Source organism: Micromys minutus (assembly GCF_963924665.1).
Source record: "Micromys minutus genome assembly, chromosome: X".
Taxonomy (NCBI): Eukaryota; Metazoa; Chordata; class Mammalia; order Rodentia; family Muridae; genus Micromys; species Micromys minutus.
The window spans coordinates 82190679-82201943 of record NC_137970.1 but is presented as its reverse complement, the minus strand read 5'-3'; the positions used below and the strand labels follow the sequence as shown (position 1 = coordinate 82201943).

Sequence of the window (11265 nt, the reverse complement as noted above, 5' to 3'; positions counted from 1 at the left end):
ATGTCTATTCTCAGGATCCAGGCCAGAGAGATCCTTGACTCCCGTGGGAATCCCACTGTTGAGGTGGATCTCTATACCACAAAAGGTCTCTTCTGAGCTCCAGTGTCCAGCGGTGCATCCACTGGCATCTACGAGGACTTAGAACTCCAAGACAATGATAAGGCCCACTTCATGGGGAAGGCTGTCTCAAAGGCTGTTAGTACATCAATAACACTATTGCACCGGCTCTGCTTAGCAAGAAAGTGAATGTTGTAGAGCAAGAGAAGACTTACCAGCTAATGATCCAGAAATAATCTAAATTTGGTGCAAATGCCATCCTGGGAATGTCCCTGGCTGTCTGCAAAGCTGGTGCTGTAGAAAAGGGGGTGCCCCTTTACTGTCACATTGCTGAATTTGCCAGCAACCCTGAAGTCATCCTGCCGGTCATAGCTTTTAATGTGATCAACAACAGTTCTCATGCTGGCAACAAGCTGGCCATGAAAGAGTTCATGATCCTGCCTGTGGGGACATCCAGTTTCTGAGAAGCCATGTGTATTGGAGCAGAGATTTACCACAACCTGAAGAATGTCATCAAGGAGAAGTATGGGAAAGACCAATGTGGGTGATGAGGGTGGATTCGAACCTAACATCCTGGAGAACCAAGAAGCAGTGGAGCAGCCCAAGACTGCAACTTCAAAGGTCGGCTACACCACCGAGGTTGTCATTGGCATGGATGTGGCTGCCTCCGAGTTCTACAGGGCTGGCAAGTATGACCTGGACTTCAAGTCTCCAAATAACCTCAGCTGGTACATCACATCAAACAAACTGGCTGACCTGTACAAGTCCTTCATCCAGAACTACCCAGTGGTGTCCATTGAAGGCCTCTTTGACCAGGATGACTGGGACACTTGGCAGATGTTCACAGCTAGTGCGGGCATCCAGGTGGTGGGGGATTACCTCACAGTGACCAACCCTAAGCAGATTGCCAAGGATATGGGCAAGAAGTCCTGCACTGCCTCCTATTCAAAGTGAACCAGAACAGCCCTGTGACCAAGTCTCTGAAGGTGTGTAAGCTGGCCCAGTCCAATGTCTGGGGTGTCATGGTGTCCCATGAATCTGGGGAGACTGAGGACACTTTCACTGCTGACCTGGTGGTGGGGATCTGCACTGGTGTCCCTTGCCGATCTGAGGGACTGGACAAGTACAGTCAGATCCTTAGAATCAAGGAAGAGCTGGGCAGCAAAGCCAAGTTTGCTGGCAGATCCTTCAGGATCCCACTGGCCAAGTAAAGTATGGACAGGAGATCCCTCCAGCCACCAGCTCTGTCCCTGAAGTCATCTAGGTGGCTCAAGGCAAGTCCAGTGCTTGCCCCTCCCATGTCACTGCTCCTTTAAACACCCAAGCCTGACCACCTGGAGTCCTGCTGGAGCCCAGCTTTGTAATCATGTGATCAGTCTGAATCATTGTTTCTGTCACCTGGCTTCCCAGCTAGTGTCTGGAGCTCTCAGAACCCCAGTGTAATCTCTAGGGTGCCCACCATCAAGACTCCCTCCAGTGGTGTGCATGCAAAAATAAAAGCTGCAGAAGCCCCCCCACACACACACACACACCAAAAGAAAAAGAAAAAGACAATCCATTCTAATGTTCACAAGAAAGCTCAGCAGGTTAGACATACACAAATGACACAAGGCTGATGGCTTGAGTTTAATCCCCAGACACAAGACAGAGCGAAAGAATCAACTTTAAAAGTTATCCTCAGATTTCCATATGTGCTCCATGAAAATATTCATTCCTGTATTTACACTAAAAACACCCCAATAATAATAATAATAATAATAAAGTTGAAAGGAAAACCCATTATTTTAATAATGGCCCCATTAAAACCACTGTTAATATTACTGCTGAAACTAATGATTAAAGATAACAATTACTGAGTAAGGTACCATACTAAACATTTTACTTACATGATTTCATCTAATAAAGCATCTTTATGAGGCAGGTGCTATTACGAGCTTCATTATCCAGATAAGAAGCTAAAAGCACAGAGATGCTAACCGGCATTCCAAATGTCAACCAGCTAGCAGTTGTTTTTTGGAACAAAATGTTGGGAAAAAATACCTGATGTTAGAACACAATTGCTTAATGACTAAATGAGTCAGGGTACAATTTAGCAGCCCCTAACATATCTATTAAGAATGAAAACCTAATGTAAGCTTAATTACAAGATCCTTTTACAATTAAAAAATGTGGCTGTTTCTGCACTGTGTGGGGTTGTACACTTTAGTAATCCCAGAACTCAGAAGGCTGAGTTTGGAGGGCTGAAAATTGGAGGCCACCTCTAAAAATGAGGGTGTCTCAAAAGAAGAAAACCACAATGGTTTTAAATGTGCATATTTTAATAATACTTTATGAAATCATGATTATATTTTCATCTTCCAAAGGTTAGTCTAGAAGAGCATATCTGAGAAGTAACAGTGACAGAATTACATGGTATTTTTATTTTCATTTTTTTCATATCTATAGTTTCTCATTGGTCTAAAGTCATTCCGTTATATTTCTTTGCAAAGAAACAAAAATTAGTTTCCATTTTTAGACACGACTGATTCCCTATGGGTCTATATCTAGCCCTTCCCAGTCATCTGCATGTGCTCCCTAGGGACCCCAAAATTCCCTCACAAGCAACCTTTCTCCCCCAACAAGTTTAACAGTTGCACCGCTTAGGCCTTCCCCCTTCTGAAGTGACCTCTAAAATCATATCTCGGGTGGCTTACTATTACTCTGTTTTTCTCAGTTTATAGTTTTTTAAAATACTTCTTTTATCTGTGTTTAATATGCAAGTAATCTAGGAATTCTTTTCCTAGGATTAAAAACTTGAAATCTCAGTCCAGATAAAAGTCCTAAGACTACTCCACCCTGCTTCCCACAAGTCCCACTGCTCAGACTGCTCAGAGTTGGGTGTGTCTCCTTCCAGACTTTCTCTCCTTGCAATGGTATTCAGAGTTTATATCATGCAACTGCTAGCAAAAAGTCCAGTGTATGCAAAAAAACTACAGCTAGAAAAAACATTCAGGCCACTCCGGGTTTCATGTTCTGGTCCACTGTGACAATTTCCATCAGTTTGCTTCCAAGAAGATTATTGAGAGAGGGCTCTTGCATGCTCAGCCCATTGGGGCATAGACTTCTGCTTTATTAAAAAGTCTCTGGGAGCAAAGAAAAGGAGGGCCTCCTAAGGCAGGGACAGTCCAGAAATCACTGCTTAATATCTCTCAGATCCGTCACGTCCCACCCAGTCTGCACTGATCAATACAGTCAAGGGATGCTGAGCTCCTGCCGCCTTGCAAGAGGTAATTGAGTTTGGGGGACTGCATGGCTAGCTGCTTGGGGAAATAAGAATAAACAAGAGACTGTTCAATATGTCAACAAATAGCTTCTCAGCTGTTGAGAATAAGCCTGCCTCTAGATTCCCAACAATATCTCACCCAGCTCTAGTGAACATACCCAGTTACCTGAAAACAGAGAAGCATAAAAATTAACCTCTAGTTTGGGGTACTCTACCTTCCCACATCATTCAGAAGTGAAGTGTGCACACACACACACACACACACACACACACACACACACATATGCACACACACACTGGATTTTTGTTCTCCATCAGCTTTGACACTTGAAATGCCCACCCGGTTCTTTTGAAATGAAGTGGTGGAGAATAGCCAGCATTTACTAAGTTCTTGCTATGCCAGGCACTGTGCTAAACATTTTACATCCACGACACTGTTTTATTGCACTAAATACAAATAAAGTGGAGGAGTTGCCCCCATTTCATAAATCAGCTACAGAACAGGAGTCGAGAGAAATTAAAATGCAGTAACTTACCTTGGCTCTTACAGCTGAGAGGGAGTAAAGCTGGGCTTGTCACTGGAGTCGGTCTGACTCAGCCAGTGCTCTTAGCTCACAGGAGAGTCACACACTGTCTTCGGGTCTCTGAAGGGCTGTCATATGGAAGAGAGGGTAGGTGTGTTCTGGGTAGCTCCAAAGAAAAGGATTTGACTGTTAGTTGGGAATTATGCTTTCATCGGATGTGCTGCAAATTCCCCCAAACAACGTGTACATGCATGTCCAACTCTATAGGGAAAAGAATATTATAAGAAGAGCAAAACCAGAACTGCCTTACATTAGGTGTCGTCCTGAAGGATCTGTGGAATCAGAGAGAACAGTGTGTGGGGGGATATGAGAGGACTGCAAATGGGCAGTGTCCCAATTTTCTTAAATAAGGAAACTACATACCGGTGTACTGTAAACTCCAGAGCTGTAAGCTTGATGTCAATCCTTAGAGAGATTCTGCTGCAGATTATGAAGCAGGTAATTTATAAGCACTTACAATGTAAGTGGCATCAGGAGGTACCTAGAGGTACTCACAGGACTCTACAAATGAGACCAGGCTCCCAGACTATTTATAGCGATTGCAAAGCCCCAAAATTGGGAGACTGACATTAGGTTACTCTATTTTCTTTTCTTCAAGGAAAGGCATTAAGAAACAAAACAACCCCAAATTATCATTTCTGAAAGAGAAAGGGTTTTCTTTAGGACACCACAAGAAGAGGAAATAATCTCAGAATAAAAGACAGTCCTTTCAACACAATACATTTGTCTCCCTTTTACAAATCATTTGCTACACAGTCCCTCAGGCTTTCTCTCCTAGCATGGGGATGGGGGGAGCAGGACAAACTGCTGTAATATTCCTGGAGATGGAAACTTGTCCAAGGACCTGCTTTAGAGAGTCACTCAGTTAAAATATCCAATACCTGTAAGACAGGAAGTCTTTCTGATCAGGAGAGAAGAGAAGAAATTTGACCTTAGCCTACATAAGGACATAAGCATAGATAAAGAACGAATCCACAGGAACAAGTCACAAAAAGAAAAGTTGCCAAGTAGGAAGGAAAGCCCTGCTGAGGCGGAACTTGGCCAAGACATTTGACCTGTGCTACCCCTTGGACCATACAGCTCCCGTGTATGAGTAAGTGTCTGATGCCATTAAGCATTTATACCACAAAGTAGTTTCTGACCTGATGATCTCCGAGCAACCTTCAAACAACTACTTGGTTGACTTTCTAAAAGCAGAAGAATACAAACCAGTCAAAATACCAGTTTCCAGAGCCGGGGGCTAGTTCTAGAAGGGTTTCTCTAGCTGAACTCCTCTTTTTACATATGCTGTAAATAAAGGCACTGATGGGAATTCTTACATAGCTTTTCTAGAGTTGAGAAGCCTAGCAGAAAGGTTTACATTTGAAGTCTCATGGTTTACAATATGTCTGTCTGCATTTGGTCATTTCCTCTCATGTTCTTTGCTGCCAGTTTACTAAGTTCCAGCAGTTTGTGCTTCTCACGTAAAAATCCTCGCAGACCATGTGCTCACTATGAGCCGTCCTCTCTGAAGAACAGATCTCTCACTTCATACAACGGCTGAGCAGCCAGCCCATACATGCCCTCAGCTTTCAAATGATCCATGTCACTGGACAGTCCCTTGATGAGCAGAGAGACTGGCGTCTCTTATTTGCAGAATCAGCCCTGCTTTCTAAATGCCTTTAAATTACAAGTTGACTATGTCTATTGACATTGACCTTCTTCTAAAGGTGACCACCACACAGTGCACGTAGCTACATCCTCTAAAACTGTATTTCTCAAAACAAATGAATAGTGGAGAGCCTGTGTCTTAGTCTCCCCATAGAGGACTAGAAAAATGCACATTCGCTCAGTGGGGAGAGGGGTTCCATTTTCAACAGTCAGACTTAGGAAATAAGAACTGAGACCAAGAAATATGAAGTTTAAGCCATGATTCCCAAATCCCTTGAGCTTAATGACCATCGCTCTGATTGGGGATGGGATGTGTGTGGTTGATTTTAAACACGAAGTCTTGTTATGTAGCCCAGGCTGGCCTCAAACTCCTGATGGTCGCGCTACTTCAGTATTCTACATGCTGGGATTACAAGTCTGAGGCACCACGGCCAAATAGGCCATGTCTGCTGACTGTATCATCATACAAGCCTGAGCTGGAACCCCAGTCACTTCTTAATTATTCCAAATAATCCCAGGCCTATCTCATACCTCTTTAAGAGCTTTAAATCAAACAACATGTATAGAGTATCTGGCACATGAGTTGAAGCTCAGTAACCTCCCTTCGTTGTGTCTTCGCAAACTCTGCAGCCTGCCTTCTCTCGGCTCAGCTTCTGCTCTGGTGCCAAACTGTTCACTCTTTTGAGGTCTGGTATTCAAACTCCCCAAGAGAGAGATTCTCATTGGTCCAAGTTTAGTTACCACTGTGCTCGTTGGGCGAAGTTGTCATCACTGGTTCCATCATAGGCTGCTTGCCAGCCTATAGAATGCGTGCTCATGGATCAGGTGCCCATTCCCTGCTCAATTAGCTGGGGGAGGGGGTGGGGGGAGGGAGCAGAATCACATGGTTCCAAACATAGCCACCTATTCATAAGAAACTGCTGCTTTCCTCAGCTAGGGTCTGTGGATAGAAACTCCTTAGAAGGGGCCCGTGGGTGTGGCAGGAATTCTGAGGCTTAGCCCGTCCAGTACACCTAGGCTTCTCATTTATCCAGCCTGCCAAAGTAATGAGGCATTCAAGTTAACTGAAGTCTCCTTTTAATTCCAACATTTCATCTCCACCAGGCCAGAAACAGCAGTTTACAAAAAAAAAAAAAAACCTAGAAAAACCTAGACCACAGCTAAGGGGAAAAACTTAACCCTAAAAAGAGACCTGTTTCTAAAACACAGTTTCCAAGCACTTTCACATCCATTTCCTCTTTGCAGTTTACAGACTGGCAGCCACAGGCTAGATCCAGACGGCAGACAGATTTTATTTGACCCACACAATGTTTTTTAACATTTTTTAATTAGTTGCCAACACTTAAAAGTCAGGAGATTTCCCATAAAACCCTGGATTTCTGGCTTCTCTGGGGAAAACAAAAACGATGTAGATCCTCATTCCACCCGGACAAGTGTCAGCTGGGACTGAGAAGGCTGTTGCATGAGCTCACTGTATCCTCCCAGCCACCTTTCCTTTCTCATGGTGACCTACTTGGCCCCTAGAAGGCTTTTTTCCCCTGTTACATAATTTGGGAGAGTTTATTCTGTCCTAGCACGTGGGTCCCAGGGACAGGACTGGGGTTGTCAGGCTTCAGAACAGGCATTTTATCTACCGAGCCACTTCACTGCCGCCTTCGTGGGTTTCCGAAGCCCTATTTGAGTCCTTTGGATTAGGTGGATAAAATAATAAAGAACACACATTCTAAATCCTAACTGAGCCAACATCTCCACTTTACTCTTTGCCTTGCTTTGGAACTCTGGGCAGATTTCCCAACTCCTCGGACTTTTTTTTCCTCATCTGTAAAATGGGAGTGATAATAATATCACCCAAGTCAAAGAACTGTTGGGCCAACTAAATGAGAAAATATATACTTAGAACACTGACTGACTAGCTGGAACATTAGAAGCATTAAATACCTATCTAGTCTCTCCTCTCTCTCTCTCTCTCTCTCTCTCTCTCTCTCTCTCTCTCTCTCTCTCTGTGTGTGTGTGTGTGTGTGTGTGTGTGTGTGTGTGAATCACATAAAGCCCCAGCCCTAAGTCAGAATCTGGCTAGCCTAGAACTTAAAATCCTCCTATCTTAGCCTCCAGAGTTCCAATAGACAGGTCCAGCTTTCTACTCATTTCTACCCTGGCCCTACCATTTCCTTATGTGCCTCTCTGACATCTGAAAAGTTTCTGAAAGCTAACATTTTTGTGGCAAGCTCATTTGCTAGCAAAATTGGTCCTGGACTGACTGATACTAAGCTATTTATCTCATTTTGAAATACTGGTGTGTTTTCACAAGGTCCTCTCCCAGTTTCCATTAGCGGTGTTGGTTAGTATAGAATTTATGCACCAAATTGCCTCCCAAAAGCCCCCCCCCAACTTGGAACTACAAAACATTTATTATGACTAGTTGGTATACCTACTCAGTAGATGGGAAAAACAAGCTAGCTCCAGAATAGCAAGAACCCTTCCCAACACTTCATGACTTAGAAGCAGAAGCAAATTGGAGCACTAAGCATGAAGTCCATCCCGCCTAGTACTCTAGCACGTCCTGATGTTTCAATAAGCATATTGATGCTGGCAGCAGCTACCACACAGCAATCTCCTGAAGAACTAAAAAGCACCTTCATTTATTGAGAGTGACAAACTCCACCCTTAGCAGCATTCCTTCACCTCTCTGTTAATTTTTGCTATATACTACTGGGATAAATTTAGACTATGGATTATTGTCTTTTTTAACAGAAGAGGAAACTGAGGCCCAGAGAAGAGAAGTAATTTTCTCAAATTCACACACCAAAAAAAAAAAAAAAAAAAAAGATACAGAACTGAAACTCCATGTCCAATTCTGTGCTTTTAAACCCCAGGGCCAGTCCAAGAGTGACATACACTGACCTTTTAACATACTGACCCTCACACTCCGCAGACAGTCCTAAAGTTTGCAACATACCTGATGAAAGGAGAATTTCCCAAGATCTCAGCAAATATAAAAATGAGACAGCGTGTCTGGGTGGACCTCATCCTTCCCTGTTCCATAAGCAGCAATGTGCAGACACCATCCAGTCAGAAACCAGGGAGGGGAGATTTCTCAAATCCCAAGAAACATCACAGAGACCCTACTGTTTGCTCTTCTCTGTTGATTTTTAAGAAGCTGACATTTACTTATGCCAAAGGCCAAAAGAAATGAAGAATCTACTGGAAAGGGAATTTCATCAGTCATGAAGCAATATGTTAAAGAAACCTTTGCACAGTATCCGTTCCCTTGTTTGAAATGCAGAAAGCAGAGCACAGCTATTTCATATGGTTAGCGCACCAGAAAACAGCATGTCCAGGACCTCTTTGGAGCCCTTTGCCATAGCACAGGGGAGGTTTGTGACTGCAACTTCAACTTGACAAGTTGGAAACAAGAAGGCAGGCCATAACCCGGGTGACCTCCCGTCCCTTCTAAGCTCATGGCTTGAGTTCCTGCTACCAACAAATCCTTACTTTGATCACACACCCACAGCGACCCAGATCTTTGAATTCAGCAATTCTTTCTCAGGTTTCAGCAAGGCATTGGAAGCCTGAGCTATTTTGGGACACTTTCTCTGCTGTGGATGCCACTTTCGGAATACGCCAGGAACATGCTAAGGACCTGAAGCTCTCTCTATCCTGGACCTGTTTAGGGGTCTCTCTCTCTCTCTCTCTCTCTCTCTCTCTCTCTCTCTCTCTCTCTCTCTCTCTCTCTCTCTCTCCCTCTCTCTCCTTCCCTCCCTCCCTCCCCCCTCCCTCTCCCTCTCCCTCTCTCTCTCCTTCCCTCTCTCCCTCCCCCTCCCCTGCTAATCATTTGGAGGACAATCACGCCTGCCAACCTAATCCCAGAGGCCTGACTACCTTGCCCAGCCACAGGCTCCAAGAAGCAATGTGCCTGCCAGCACCCTCACGGTAAGGGATATGAAGGCACTAAGCAGCCTGACAGGATGGTCTAAGTTTGGATGCAGGCTGAGAAGACAAGATGAGGAGGGGTGTGGGGGTATGGGAGATGAGGGATTTAATCCCCCCCCCAACATCTTATTCCTACGATCGATCATGACTTCCCAATCTGATGCAACTGACTCGGCAGGCATTCAGGAGCCTGTGAGCTCCATTTTCCTCTTCTAAAATCTTCTGCACCTGTAAGTACCGGGGCTCACTGATGTTCACGCTGACTTCTGGGGAGGGGGGAAAGAGGAAAGAGTGTAGAGATGGTCATCATTATCTGATTCAGGTGTGGCCAAGTCCAAGGATTTGGAAGAATGTCTGCCAGACCCCCCACCCTTTCCCCTGCCCACCGAAATGCTTCTTAGCTGAAAACCTGAAAATGCTTCTGTTCTTTCCTAAGCCTCCCTCTAGCATAACAGGGATCCCATCTATGCTTTGGGGTACTTTGTTCATCAGTACTGTTCACACCGGGTTTTTTTCTCATGTTGGATTTAATGGCCAGAGTGTACCCTTGGCATTTGAATTTCTTAAATGCATCCACATCTACTATTGTGGGCACAGCCCCTGCTGGCTTCTCCATCTTTTATGCAGTAATTTGCTGAAACTGTGAAAGATGTTGTAAGCGGGAGGGTATAAATGAGAATCTAGAAACTCCTCCGTGGTAAAAGGGAAGAGCGATGTGGTTGATTCTCAACGCAGTTAGAAATGCTGCCACAATGGGGAGGCTTCCTGCTAGGCAGCGAGATGGTCCCTTTCAGTGCCTTCATATTTTAATGGAAAGAGAGGCCAAAATAGCTGCTAGCTCCCCAGGAAAGGAGCATTTCTGATGCTTTTACCACTTTACTGAGAGACTGGACATTGTTTCCAGGCAGCTTATCAGTCCCTGAAGCAGCTCCAATGGCTGCCCAAAGGGAAGAGACAGAGAGAGAGAGAGACAGAGAGACAGAGAAATAGAGAAACAAAGAGACAGAGAGACAAAGACAGAGAGACAGAGTTGGTCCTTCTATGCCTTCTTTGAGGGCCTGCAGGAGTTTCCAGAAAATAGCCCAAGATGGCAAAGCCAGGTCCTGCACATCCTCCTTCTCTCAACACCAAGACCAAATCAAGCAAGGTTGGCTGGGAGGTGAGAGTGAAATTTGTCTTTGCTGGGAAGCTATTTGAAGTGCCTACCTATGTCCTGATGTCCATCTGAGCCTTTGTAATCATTTGCTCAGCCACATAGAAGAACAGGTGACTTCCATACAGATGCAACACTGTCCTTAAGCAAAGAAGAAGCATACGGCATTGCTTGAATCAGCCTGGCTACTTCAGTGTCTGTGACTAGCAAAGTCTAAAGCTTCTTGAGTTCTACAGTCAGTGCTGGGTATGAAGTGGGGCAAGCGATGTTGCTATCTGGACTGGAGAAATGCTGAAAGAGACGCGTACTCTGTGTAGTAGAACAAGGTTTACTTCTCAGTGTACAGAAAGAAGCTAGCCTCCAAAGGAACTTCTTTTCACCTTGGCTGCTGCCTGTTGGTATGGTCTTTGGGCTCCTGTGAAGTCTCTCTTTGTGAACAGCTCTGAATAAATGAGGCTTGGGTCCCAGAAGTTCACTGTCAGGAAAGCTTTGTTGTGCCTGAGTGTTAGTAGGAGCCTGAATCTTATGTCTACCTTGTGGCATTCCAAGTGCATTAAGAATGTTCCCCCTGGCCTTCTAAATCCTCCCTATCCACTCACAGGGACTTGGAAAGTCTTAAGTACATAATT

General features: G+C 44.6%; 1 pseudogene across 1 annotated transcript; it reads left to right on the top strand.

Annotated features, from left to right (window-relative positions):
- On the top strand, positions 1–1268 carry LOC308415443 (alpha-enolase-like; annotated as a pseudogene). Its single transcript has one exon. The product of its transcript is annotated as an alpha-enolase-like (transcript).
- The last annotated feature ends 9997 nt before the right edge of the window (positions 1269–11265 follow it).